Source organism: Corvus hawaiiensis, chromosome 2, assembly GCF_020740725.1.
Source record: "Corvus hawaiiensis isolate bCorHaw1 chromosome 2, bCorHaw1.pri.cur, whole genome shotgun sequence".
NCBI lineage: Eukaryota > Metazoa > Chordata > Aves > Passeriformes > Corvidae > Corvus > Corvus hawaiiensis.
Genome location: NC_063214.1, coordinates 79931580 through 79946539, shown reverse-complemented (window position 1 = coordinate 79946539; position 14960 = coordinate 79931580). Strand labels below are relative to the sequence as shown.

The following is a 14960-nucleotide window of genomic DNA, read 5'->3' as shown; positions in this document are numbered from 1 at the left end:
GAAGGTACAATAAAGGAAATACACTAAGAATAGCATTTTCAAAGATTTTAGGAATTATTTCTTCAAGTATCCATTTATTTCCAAGCATTTATGAAATGTTTTCACAGATTTGTGGAAGGACATTGCATAGGAAGCAGGGCACATTTTACAGGCATCATTGTTCATCTTTCACAGACATAAAAAACTTATAAAAGCTGTCAATCAGTGCTTACTCTAGCAGAACTTTAATGCACTCATGAAGTGGAAAAATGCATTTAAGTGATAACACAAATCTTATTTAATAAAATTATGGCACAAACCTTAACAAAATACCTAAAATTTACTATAATCACGTAAAACATAGACTAATTCAAAATCTCTATTATTTACTGCTGGACAGGTTATTAATGTAACAGCTAATTAGCTATGAGAATCTGAAGTTTTTCTGCTATGCGCTGGTAGTGCTGAATTTTGTAAAGGAAAATATTGTTCTTTCTTTTTGCCCTTGTCAATAACACTCTTGCTTCTCTACTTCTAGGCTGTTGCAACACGGGAATTGTTATAATCTCAGTGAATGATCAGAAAAAATTTGGGTTAATTCATATCAATTTCTTAGCACTTCATGTTGAATAATCTCAAAAAGAAATATTTATTTAAAGGTAGGCTTTTTTACTTCTAGTATCCCAGCACCTAATTTTGACTCTTAGATAATAAAGACATTGTCTGAAATTTATCTGCTTGTATCAAATCATCTTGTAGCATATTACCTCCAAACCTGCTTTATCATTTACCACTTTTCCCCAAAGTATTTACATAGTAGCAGTCCTATTCCAGATAGGTCTATACCTATGTGTCATGCATTTTCCTGTTCAATATATTATGAGGATTTCCAGAGTTGAAAAATCACTGTAAAATAGCAATTCCATTTTACATAAAAATCTGACTTCACTTGAAAGTTTTACCTGTCCTGAAAATAACTCCAGATCTAAGGAAATGAAAGGATTAAGGAAATTGATGCACCTCTAAGGGACCTAGTTATCATGACCTTAAATTGGAAAGGCGTTTATGTAAAATTAAGTGGAGTAGGGTCAAAGAGAGCAATTCTCAGATAGTAAGTATGTGGTTCATCTGATCCACAACAAAGGTGTTTAACATGCTTTTATGCACTGCATTGGGGAGCTTTTGGATGAACAAGACTGTATTGGGTTTGCATGGCCAGGCTTTAGCAGTGGAGGGAATACAGAGGTGGTTTCTGTGAGAAGTTGCCAGAAGCTTCCTCCATGTCTGGCAGAGCCAATCCCTGGCAGCTCCAAAGATGGATATACTGCTGGCCAAGGCTGGGCCAATCAGAAATGATGGTAACACCTCTATGATATCATATTTAAGAAGAAGGGAAAAAAAATTGCACAGTCATAATTGTGGCCTAAGAAGAATGGGGTGAGAACATGTGAGAAGAACAGCTCTGCAGACACTCAGGTCAGTGGAGAAAGGGCAGGAGGTGCTCCAGGCACCAGAGCTGAGATTCCCCTGCAGACCATGGTGAGGCAGCTTTGCCCCTGCAGCCCATCGAGGTCCATGAGGATGCAGAGATCTGCCTGTAGCCCATGGAAGAGACCCACACCAGAGCAGGTGGATGCCTGAGAGGAGGCTGTGACCCTGTGGGAGGCCTGTGCTGGAGCAGGGTCCTGGCAGGGGCCTGCAGACCCATGGAGAGAGGAGCTCCCACTGGAGCAGGTTTCTGGTGGAACTTGTGACCCTGTGGGGGACCCACACTGGAGCAGGCTGTTCCTGATTCCACCCCATGGAAGAGTGACCCACATTGCAGCAGTTTGGACAGGACTGTTGCCTGTACAGTGGACTCATGTTGCAGCAGTTCACAGAGGTTGCTCCTGAGATGGACTCATGTTGGAGAAATTCACGGAGAACTGTCTCATGTGGGAGGGTTGCCACAGTGGAGCAGGGGAACAACTCCTCTCCCTGAGCAGTGGGAGAAGCCTCGGGTGATGAACTGACTGTAACCCCCATTCCCTGTGTCTCTGCACCATTGGGGAAGGAGGTAGAGCTGGGAAGAAGGAAGGGGTGGGGGGAAGGTGTTTTCAAGGTTTATTTTACTTATTGTCATGCTCTGATTTTGTTAGTAATAAATTCAATTATCTTTTATCTCCCCTGTCCAGCTGCTTAGGGGAGTGATAGAGTGGCTTTGGTGGGTATCTGGCCTCCAGCCAGGGCCAACACACTACAAAGACAAAGAAGTCATCGTGGGAACAGAAACAAAACCATTGCTTTTCCATCTCCCATGAGAATAGTTACATTATCCAGCAGAACTACCAGGACTTCTGTTCCTTGATTTCAGTTTTGCCCCTTGCATGTGATTGCCAGCTGTGCAATGGCAGGGCTTTAACAGAAAGACACCATGTGCCTGTGTAGTCTGTAACCTGAGAACTGTCAGACTCTCATGAGGATGGAAGTTTAAAGCCCCTTAGCACAGGAATGAAAAGCTCCAGTTATTTCAGTCCTGAAGCTCTACTTCACCACTCAGATAACAACTTTTTGTTGAGAAAATTTTGGCATGTCAGCATACACTATAATGTCTCCTAAAATGCAAATTATGTCGTAAAAAATGAGATGCTGATGAAACTCCCTGAGTGGAGATAGGAACAAGTTGATCTATGTGACCCTATCAATGTATCTTAAAAGCTGATGTGCCATTTCTTTTCACATTTTGCCACAGACCAGATGTGCTTTGATATGCAATATGTTTGAACAGCTAATTAATATTTTAAAGTGTCAATCTGGCATAATCTGTATAAACACACATTTGGAATTCACAACATCCTGTCAAATACAATTTTTAAAAATCGTATTCAGTAAAATGGTTATGAATGCCTATATGGGTTGCATATGATGCAAATATTCCTGAATTTATTGAAAAAATCACAATTTCTTTTTCTCTCATTTTTGCTATTTCTTCCTTCAGAAAATGAGATTCACCTTCAAACATTTAAATGTAGGGAAAACATATTTCCAATTAACAGCCTTTTGAAAAATATTCATTACATCTATTTTCTTTAAAGTAGTAAGTTTCTTCTTCAAAGTCAGAAGACATTAATAAAAACTTCCTTAGAATAGTTCCAATGTTTTAATTTAAATACAAATTTTAAGATTAACCCAGCTATCTCTCATTGAAGAAAAGGAATACAGTAATTATATAGTTTTCAAAAAAAAAAAAAAAATTATATTTTCACTTCCAAAATAGTACCTAGTTTTAAAAAGTATTTAATATTTATGTAATTATATTTCCAGTAAACTATATCTGAATAAAGAATTTATAAACTTAAAATCCCAGTGGTACTATTTTCTTAAAAAGCGTTTGTCAGTAGTGTTCTATCTAGCAATTTTATTAATATTTACTTGGCAATTAATTTCAATTTCACTTTATTTTGGTGTTGGCACAAAAATTAGACCATCTTCAATGAAATATTTCAAATATTTTGTTACAGACAAAATTTCCAAATCAGAACCTTTCAGCAGCCATACAATTCCAAATTAGCAGCCTTTAATTGTAGCTGGAGCTATAACAGTACAGAGTATGAAGGGATGGCTTCCTCTGAATGGAATGATTTCCCCTGAAGCTGATATTGTTTTTATCTGAAATTGCAGTAGGGTAGGCAATGCCATATTGCTCAGTGGTTGGTTGCCTTTTCTTTGGGTTTTAACTGTTTTCCTTGAGTTTTAACAGCTCACTGAGTGGAAGAATGTGGATGTTCAAAAACTCCTTCAGTTTTATAGCCAACATCTTCAGGAGCTTTTCTGCAACACTGGGTAGGGTACAGCTACAATCAAAGAAGACCAACCATCACATTTCCTTTTTAACCAATTAGCTAACATTGAATATAAGCCACTTATGGCTTTGTATCTTTTCTTAGACAGCTATATTCAATATTTCAAAAAGCATAATAAATGTATCTGTAAATATAAGTGTAATTACAAATAGCTGTTCTAGCAGCAACTAAGTTGAGAAAATATTTTTTTATCCAAATTTACCTATAAGTAATAACAGTAAATTTAAAAATCAGGATGATAAGGCATCTGCTAACTTTTCATTAAATTAGGACAGTTTGTGGAGCTGCACGTGTGAAAAAGTACTTTGTAATGAAGAGATCAATGGTGTGAGAAAGAAGGGGTGATCTGACTGTTTTAATCCTCAATTGATCTCTTTTATTCAGGTCATGGACCGTGGCATTATAACCAAAGGAGGCACAGCTGATTAGCTTTTTAAGCCAAATATTTTCCAAATATACAAATGGCACTGAAAAATGTAGAAGGAACAGAAAATAAATATAAATCAAAGATAAGGGTAAACAATTGTATTTTAACCTACTTATCCTAATAACTTATTCTAATAATAAAACCATAACAAAACCATACTTTTCTAGAGTATATGGTGATAATACACAGCACATTTTACAAAAACACTGAACAGAAAGCAGTGGTGCTTTGCATGATAACAATTAAGGGTACAAGTAATCTGCCCCACATCATACAGGTAAGAATTTTAGATCTTTGCTCCCAATTACTGGCCTAAAACTTTGTCTTCCTCATAAGATGTTAAATATGTCAGATGAATAATTCTCTGAAATATTTATTTATGCCTATAGGTTACAAAGTAATACCGTTAATTTAAAATACAGATGTTCTATAGTGAAGGTAATAGCTTAGATAAATAAATTATAATCAGTTTTTTCAGGTAGTGAGTCTTACAGAGTCAAACTTTCCATTTTATTTTGGTTGGAGTTAGCTTTGCAATCAGATATTTCCTAAGATCTTGAAATCAAACATGTCCCCTCCTCAGCATGACTTCATACTTTCCAAAGCTCTACTTGAAGTTGATCAGCTGGTTTATAGTTCTGTGAAGCCACTGAAAGCTATTCTGTTGTGCCCTTTTCCAAGTGTATTTTAAAATCAATTTTTTCTACACAAAATATAATCCATCTAATCAAGTTTGGGTGAATCCTATATTTACTAAAGAAGTAGTTATGTATGGCACACAGTGGTTAACTGCAACATGTTGATTCATTAGGAATCAAGTTATGTTACCTATATGATAAAATATCAACCACAGATATTTAATTATTAATATAGCCACAGTTTAAAAGAATTTTTTAGGACGCAGTCATAGCTGCATACCAATAATATTTTAAATTAATGGGTTTTTTTATTGTTTTTTTAAAATTCACAGATTACTTTTGTAAAAAGAAGCTTCATATCCCAGATCACCAAGGGCTTATTTATATGAGCTTCATAGTCTGCATTTTGTATATTTAATGTCTTTTTCAGTGAAAGGGAAAGGAAGGGAGGAAACAGCTGACCTCAATCTATGGTTTTGGTGCTTTTTAACAAAATACATCAGTTCGAAAACTTCCTACAAAAAAAAAATGAGGGCATTTTTCTCCATGTAGAGAGAAAAAATAGATATATTTTTGGTACATACACACATGGACACGTCCAGCCTGAATGATAAATATATTGTTATATAGATATATGGGTATATATGGATATATAGTGATATAGATATATACCCTAAACAGCACCAGTAAAAAAATATATTTTAAGTGGCACAACTCTATTTTCTTAGTGGCTCTAGGAACTCCAGGTACTAACTGGCTCTAAACTACATATAGATTTAAAAAAAAAGTGGAATCACACCTTTTATAGAAAAAGAAACATGATAAAGGAAGAGATGTTGACATTCAGTAGGCTCTTTTCTCTCTGAATCTGCTGTTACAGCAATGTAAATTACAGCATTAGCTCAGGAACTGTTTCAAGAGCAGAATTTCAAAGGTGATCACTTGAGTTTATTAAGGACATTTCCACTGTTCTCAGAATATGTCATTGAAACAACTTTGTGTTTTCTGTAGTAAACAGTTATGTATTGCTGGATTGCTGTGCTGAAAAGTTTATACCTTTCATCTTTGATGCACTTGCATTTCAGAGAAACATGAACTCTATTTATTGTATGAAGTTTCTAAAGCCCTTCCCTGTGGAAGACAGATTGTACATAAACATAAGAGGCTACATCACAAAACTGGAGAAATCTTCCTTTATTCATATTCTGTTCATATTTCTGTTCATCCTGACTCCTAATGAAGTAAATGGGAATGTTGCTGCTGACTTTATTAGGTCTTGAATTTGACTCATCAAATTTGTTTCCTCTTACCTTCAAGAAACCCAAAGCATTCTTATCCCCTTTTCTCAGACTCCTTCTTTGCTTATAGATCCTTCCCTTACAAATTGCCCCTCAAGTAGAAAGAAAACAGTGTATCTGCAAACTCATTTTGTGTTTCCATTAAGGTGTAGACCACAAGGCACTTGGTAATGTCACTGCTTGTCTGTATCAAATGTAACTCTCAGGTTCCTTCCCTCAGTTACTTACAGCCCTCAGCTAGCATTTGAGTTAAAACCTTTTTTCTTTATTTTATGTCTAAAGTGTTCCTTTGGCTCTCTCAATTCTGATTAAAAGCTTCCTTAAGTGGAAGAGCGTTCTAATATTTTTTTATGTCATCACTTTGAAAATGCTTAATCTGAGCAACTGTGGCCATATTACATTGTAAATATCTCTGTGATAGTTCTCTGTACAGTCCATGGACAGAAACAGATATTGCTGGAGTCCAGTTCATTCTTCAATAGACATCTGAGCTGGGTTGCATGAGTTGAGGAGTTTGTACCAGACTAGGTAAGGTAAAGGTGAGGAATCATAATATACACCAAATAGTACAGCAGGCATGTGGTTTGCTCAGTCCTGTTACTTTAGAGCTCCTGTAGCAGTTACTTGCAGGTCTGCAGTTTACTTTGAAGCAAAGTCTTAACTATGGTTACAAAGTCTTAACTATGTAAGTACAAAGAGGATTCTCAAAATACCTGGAGTGTGTCACATATACTAACATGACAGCATTGCTTATCACTTTACCAAGAGATGCTCAATAGGTAGGCACAGGACAGAGCTCAGTTCTCTTTTGCATCCTTACTTATCCAATACCACTGTAGCTACATGTATTGCGAAGTCAAGTTTCATATTAAATTTCAGTTAAGTTCTTGGCCTCTAATTTCATGTTATATAAGAAAGATGAAGATTCAGGAGATGTTAGAACTGATGATTTACTGCATAACTTGGAAAAGCACCTGAGTCATAGCAGCTACACTGAAAAGAAAATCATTTGTGTTCCTCTGCCACTGGACACATGATAAATGTCTGGCTTTGGCAGTTGGATAGTGGAAGCTGAAATGACAATGAATTCAATGAACTTTCAGCTCCAAAGAACATGAACCTCTTCAGCCTCTTCCAGTATAGATTACTTAAGTTGTAAAGCAAAGAACAAATCTCCTTTTAATTTCTTGCACTACATGCATTCTAACTGCATTGTAATATTGTCTTTTGATTTTAGAGCAAGTACTCCCAATAAGCATTCCAGTTAATATAATAAAATCCCTATTAAAAGAAGTAATAGACAAACTGACTTTGATAAAATGCAGATTGAAAGAAGATGCTGGATAAAATATATGCTTGATATTCTTCCTTCCATTAAGTGCTTTACTACATTTTGCAATATCAATAACCTAATAATATATGAATAAATCCCTCTCTTCAGTGTACTGTTCAACTAGATAAATAAGAAAACTTGAATTTGCTTTTAAAATACTGTAAACCAGTTCTGTGACTGTTAAAAAGAAATTAATTAGAATAATCTTTATAATTGGTGTGTTTTTAAAAAAAAGCCAAATTTTGAAGGATAAATTCTTTTTAAATTCTACCCATTACCCACTTATTTTCACCCCTTTATTCACTGCCACTTTTCCCTTCTAATAATTCTGTAATTTTCCATATTTTTGTCCTAAATACATAAACCTTTAAATACAGATTGCAATCCTGAAATTGAACTGGCCTACCTTATTCCTCTGGCATGCTCCTATGGGCCTAAATATCCACTGGCATCTGGTATCAAGTCAGCCTGCAGCACTGGAACTGAAAACGCTATGAAATCATAGTAGTGAAGATATCATTGAATGGTGTCCATATGCACAATCCACTACAAAGGTTTGCTTGTTCTTTAAACAAAATAATCACCATATCACAGGTGGATGGGAATATGCACCAAGATTTTTGAAGCATTTAGTCCAGCAGCCTCTTCTTTTCTGGCTTTTGCTTATTTAGGTTCTATTTTCCAGTGGTCAAGTCCTAATACACCTCATTAATTTAACCGCAATGTGCAAAAAGATTTAGTGCCATGGAAAAGAAATTCTGCTTATTTCAACTTGCATATCATATATGTTTTATTAATAGGTGAGTGGTTATTAGAACATATATACTCATCATTTAGTCAGGAACATATAAATGTATATGAATCATGAAGGGAGGAAAGGAAATAGTTCCCATTTCCACATTTTCAATATAGAAAATATTTTATCAGATTTTATAAATCTAAGCCACTCCATGTTTTATTTCTTCTCAACTGTTCATATTTTCCTTGAATTAAGCTTTTATTTATATATGAACCTCATAGCAAGTTTTGTTATCTTACAAAAATAAGGGTTGCCATATGCCTTCATAAACAGAACTTTTATTTGCTTTTATTAGCTTGCTGCATCAACACAGAGCAGATTGTTTTTGAAAGATACAGTTTCATACTGCCAAAGAAGCTCCAGAAAAGAATATACCATTTCAAAACTAAAGTCTGTTTCATGAGGAGCTATTCTTTGAATGAAGTTTGATTACATAGGGCCAACTGCAATGTCAAGACTACAATCTAGGAAATGCTGGGGCTCCATACTACCTTTTTATATATTTTTTTCAAAAAGCAGTATAACTGGGAAAACATGTTCTTTATAGTAAAAAGCATATTGGAAATTATAATAACAAGCATACTGAACTACCTTCTCTTTATCTGTTTCCTTTTCTGTTGCTCTACACTTTTATTTGCGATGTTTTAAATACTGAGCTCAAGTCTTTTATATCCTGGAAGTTACAGAAAGTTGCTCAACACAGTATCAAAATAGCTACAAGGATATGGATTTGAAATGGATATTTCTAGCACCGAGATTAGATTTTCAATGATCTGGCATTCAGAATGCAGCAAGTCATAAAACACAGCTTCAATTCTGTTTGGATTCATAAATATTCTCACAGGTAAATAGTGATAAACTGTTAATGTCATTCAGCATTCTGAATTGATAATTTCAAGTTATTTTTCAGTATACAGGGCAGTATTTTCTTTATTATTTTTTTTTCTTTGTACAGTGTCATTTTGGTTAATAACAGCAAAGTAATTCAAACTTGAATGAGGAAGGTAAGATACCCCTTATTATCATTCCTCATAATACATTATTGTTTACATAAATTTCTATGTTTCTTAAAAAATCATTGAAATGTTATTTTTTTTTTAAGTAATCATAAAATTAGAGTACAGGAATTATAATGCTGAAAGCTCAGGGGTAATTATATTTGTTATGCTGGCTGCATTGGTACAGAAGTACCATGAAAAATCACAAGTAGTAAGTTTTAAAGATTCTCAGCGCATATGAATTAAATGGATGCAAGACAGTTTAACAGACTGTTCACTAAAACATCCTTACAGAAAAGGAATATTCACATGATACCATTATCATGGAGAATAAACTATATACCAGACACTGAAAATTTTAGTGTTTCCATTTAATGAAAAGATAAGAATTAGTGTACCAAATCTTCTTTAATTAAGATGAATAAATTCAAAAATCAATAACGAAAAGTAATGTAATAAACTTGAAATGTAGTGGAAAATACCTTCTTCTAACCAGAGATTTTATGAATTAGCATTTTCTGAACATTTAACGGAAGAGTGTTTAGGGAGTTTAAAAATGTATATGTAACACTAAACAAAATGCTGACCTTTGTTTAAGAAGACAAAATGTTATTTTTTAACTACTGAAATTGTTAGGCATTACACCACGTCCAGAGTTGGTGAATAATTCAAAATTTCCATGTGTAAAAAATATCTATTTTTACTGAGCCTCTAGAAGTAATATCAAGATCAATTAGGTATATAATAAATTAATGCTAATAACAAGCACTTAGCATACTATTGGCACATTTTGACTTTACTAGGAAATCAGAAATCTCTAGATTTATCTTAGGTGCCCCAAAACTATAGGTTTACATTCAGTGGTAATTTGAATATCTGCCCCTTACTCTTGTCTGCTTAGCTGGGTGAAGTGCCCTGCCTTCACCTGGAAAAGCTGCGTGATTGCATTGGAGAAAAATTTATTTGAATGGTTGTTGTTTCAGACAAGTCAATTTCCCAGTCTTGATTTCTGCACAGCTGCACAAATGTCCATGCCAGAACAGAACTGATGCAGGGGCAGGAAGAGGTAGCTGGGGTGGAACAGAGATTCACAAGATGAGAGACACCAAAAAAAGTTAATGATGAGTCACAGCTGAAATCACATGAAAGCCCCATTAACATTGCAATAAATTAGGGTTGTTAATTTAGATATCTAAGTGAAATACATACAGACATGTAGTGACAGCATTCCTGCCCTTTCCTTCCCAAGGTATATATTTAATGTCGGTAAATAGAGTGAAAGCCAAGAAACAATCTAAACTTCTCACTGTTTGTATGAACTAAGAATTCTACTTTTAAGAAACACTCCAGAGAAATCAAAGGAATGTTGTCAGGTGTATCTACCAGCAGGACTTAAAATAAAAAATATTTCTTTTCTTTCTTAATACCATTTTTAGAAGTGATGCCTTTTTTTTCCCTCTTTTTCAGCCTAATGATGAATCTCGTTTTACCATTTCTTTCTACAAAGTAGCAAATAAGAACACAGTAACATCTTTCTCAGTTTACTGCAATGCTGCTTGGGGAACTAACCACAAACCTTCGACTTAGACCCTCACCTCATAGTCCTAGTGTGAAAATCTTCTGTGTTTTGCATGGAGATTCTCTCTTACAGAGATGCTATTCTCTCCATGATGTTTTGAGCTTCTCCTAAGATGCAAACAGTTAAATTGCCATCTTTTTTTCTAGTCCCCGTACTAATGAAAAAGGTACCTGTGTGCCAAGCAACACAAAATACATCATTTAGGGATTCAATTTGTATTTCCAATAAAACAATAGTAACTATGCCTAATAAACTATAAAATAAAAGGGAGAGTAGCAAGGCAAAAAAGGAACAATGTGCTCTTTCCCAATGCCATAGGTCACAGTCAGTTTGCATCCAGATTTCAGGAAGCTGGAGCTTGTTTAAATCTCAGCACAGAGAAAAAAAACTTAGGACAGACTGAAACTTTCTTCTGACCATCTTTCTTTGGTTTCTAGGATAGTCCTTTGGTTCAGATACTCAGATGGCAGATGTAATATTGCTGTTATATATGTGGAAGCAATGTGATGCGTACGGCAAAACTACTCTTAAATTACACATAGGAAATGTTTATTATTTTCCTGAAGGAATAAGTGTTGAGAAATTGCTCTGAAATTCTACAGTATAAAAGCTTGCAGCACAGAGTAGTAAGTTTCTACCTTATGAGCATTTCCACAGGATCCTAGCACATTCAAGCTCATTCAAGCATACAGGACAAAAATTAAGGTTCACTTCTATTATTCCCTAACTTCCAGGTGCTTGGTTTCGAAAATCTCAATTGCATTATTTTAATTTGTTTCTATATAAAATACAGTATAAAGGAAGTAACTGGATCAGGAAGGAGCTAATAACTACATTGCAATTTGTTTGCTTCTGAGCACTCCTTGCATGTAAAAGTGGAAATAGTTTAATTTCATTTTCTTTTCATTACAGCATCAGGACAGCTCACCCTATTACTGAATGAATCCCACTATTAATGAAAATTTAATTAACTAATCATGCAAGCATTATTTTCTTTAACTTATCTTCAATACACAAATAATAATTATTTATTTATTTTATTTAGCTCCTCCCAATAACAGTTAGAAGCCTTATTCATTTCCCCTTTACTTTAAACAAAACCTGATTTTCTTATGTATCCTCACTCACCAGAGTGAGGCTAAGAAAATTCTCAGGCCATGTGAGATCTGAAACAGAATAAACAACAGCAGTTACTGGGCTGGTTCTCTGACAGGGATTGTAATATTCACATGATTTCTCGATAGATGCTGATCCAGCACAAGTGAACCATTGAGCAAAAGTAAGTCTTCACTAGACTCACATGATCAGCATGTTGGCCTCAGTTTGCTCCCTCAAGTATGTGAGTACAAGACAGGCACTCACATTCCAGAGAAAACAAATCCCCATTGTTATAATGGATATTTAAATAATATCCATTATTAAATAATGGATATTCGAAGAAGAGAACCGTCTGTCCTCACCAAGAAAGATAGTACCAATGTCTGGCTACATATTAGCTTCCACAAATCTGAAACTGTGACGCTGGGAACACAGTAGGTCAGAAGTCAGTAGGTTTTATATCAGCCACATGTTAAGTAATTCATAATTTAAAAAATAGGTCTAATTAAAGACTTTATATTTACCTGCAAATCTGTCTTTCTCATACCCTTAGATCATTTGTCATCGGTTGTAACAAAGCTACACTCCAGAGGTAAGTTTCGATTGAACTGAGTCTGGATGACAGCAGTCAAGCAGGTTATTTTCTGGGCCCAAGACAAGTAATTCAGAAACACTTTTTTTTTCTTTTTATTTAATCCAGTTTGATCAACAAACAAGTGGGTTAATTTTATGTCTCCATGTGTTTGGGGAAGGGCTGCACGATCCACCTGAATTCTGGATTTCCTGGGAGACAAAGCAGGAATATGCAATAATCAATCTATGGTCAATGCCAGTTATTCTTTAAAATATGGGCTACAAGTATTTATATTTTAAAACCATGTATAATTAAATAAATTTCTTCAAAACAACACATACTATTTAATTTAAATTGATTTAATTTAATGAAAAGCTATTTTGAAGGCCCCATGGCTGAAAAATGATGAAATGGAAAAATACAGTTCATAGTAAGGAAAAAGACAGGTAAAGCCAGCATTGCTCTGCTTTAGCACTCTTTAGAAATAAAAGCACAGGACCACCTTAAACTTACTTTTTTCAGTTCTGCAGCAAAAAATTCTTGCCAAGCTCTCTTAATTTTGTAGAATGAGAAGGCCAGATTCTGAGCTCCATTCTATAATTTGTCACAGGTAGTTATGCTGTTTTTCATGGTTATTTTTAACCTTCTAACTTGCTATCCTTCCAATCTTTCTTTTCATTCTGCTGCTTTCTCTTTCACTGATGACTTCAGTTGTTATTTGTGTGAGGAAATAATGTAGTATTTGATTCATGGCTACTAAGGCTTTGACAAGAAAGCCTCTGAAATGAGAGATTACATTATGGCGGACTAGAAATTCAAGAAAAATGAAAATTAAATAGCTATTGAAAATGAAAATACCTACTGTTTCCAAACGAGTTTCCTGTTTAAGAAAACTCGAAATGTCTGCTCTCTGTTTAAAATGGAAAGAGATACTAAGTTCTTTGGGGGCATCTGGGAAAATATCTCGTACTGGATTAGTGCAGAACAGAAATGCATATACTGGTAAAGTGTAATTCTGCCCACATGTCCCCTACAGGGACAGATAAATATGAGGTATGGTCCACTTGGTGTTCTTGAAGGAAATCACTGTGGTAATTTAAAAGTAATTACACATTGTACTGAGGAAAACTAGGAGCAAGGACTCAAGCCTGAAAGAAGAAAGGAGATTGTCTGGGTGTTGGAATGTTAGCAGAATTAAATGAGCATTTAACACATTTGTTTCCTCCAGAAAGCCCACTGGTGAAACAGGGTCATGACTTGAGGGTATCTTCTTCTCTGTACATCACATGATGTTCAAAAACTAGAAACTTTGCTAGAAGGTGGAATTTTGTCAATTATGTTTATTTGGCTTTGAAAAGGAATATAATCAACAGATCCTCTAAAATATTCTGAATGAGTATCTTCATTTCAGAAATAGTGTGGGCAAAACATGAGAAATGCCTCTGCAACATTCATAAAATGGGAGACTATATCTTACCTGCCTTGTCAAATGAAGAAGATGAGCATTTAATGAGTAGTAAAAGTGAGAAATGCAAGTATAATTATCTTATCTTGTCTCCTGTTCTGGTCTCCTGTTTCAAATCCAACAAGTATTCCCCTAGAAAAAAATTTGTAAGTATTTCTACTCAAGTTGGATCATGCTCTGTGTGGAGAATTAGCTTTGCACTTACATGCATATTAACAGTACACCACCAGGAAACTCGTGCTACTTTGCTGAAATTTACCACTTAGATTTTAAGGGTTTAGTGTTTCACATAGGTCAGATCTGGATGGGTTGATAATGAACACATGAACTGCTTCAAATTGTGGAAATTCTTCACAGACATTTCTATGCAAGCAGAAAAAAATTCTCTTATTTTTTCACTGTTTTGGAAATGACTGAGATAATTCTTTTTCTTTCAGATTTCCACACACAGGAAAGTAAACCTTAATCAGAGAAGTAAGCTGTTTGGCCAATCAATAAGAAGGGAAGAGCAGTGATTTTTAATAGAACTTACTATTACTACAGCACCTTGATTACCTATGATTTGCAGAAGTGAAAACTACGGAGATTTGTAAATAATCAAGGTTAATAAACAGTCTTCCTCCTCTTCCCACAACACATTCTGAACTAAGAGTACACATTCAAAGTAAAAGTATTTTAGAAAGTTAAAACTGGCAGTCATAACTTGTTTGTATGGGACAGATTTTTAATTTTGACTAGCACATTTCTCTGCAAATCCTTAAAATTATTTCCATGGGATTATGGTGGATTAAATTACTTTTTAGGGTAAGACTGGCAGAATTAGGTCCTAGGAGATTTCCTGTGCTGTGCTGTGATCCCTGAAGAGAAGGAGTAGGAATTACACTACTAAAATTATTAAAGTCAAATGGGATTTATTATTTAATATACACT

The 14960-nt window shown here is 34.8% G+C and overlaps 1 protein-coding gene across 9 annotated transcripts in view; it reads right to left on the bottom strand.

Annotated features, from left to right (window-relative positions):
• GPC5 (glypican 5) overlaps positions 1–14960 on the bottom strand; it is a 620145-nt gene that overhangs the window by 242803 nt on the left and 362382 nt on the right. The window contains exons 9-10 of one of the 9 annotated variants that reach the window (XR_007201874.1): positions 14043–14162; positions 12551–12774 (exon numbers count right to left, since the gene is read on the bottom strand). The exons of the other annotated variants lie outside the window; for them this stretch is intronic. The gene's annotated coding sequence lies outside the window, so the exon portion shown is untranslated. Of the gene's footprint in view, positions 1–12550; positions 12775–14042; positions 14163–14960 lie in introns of those variants that run through there. 9 annotated transcript variants of the gene reach the window in all.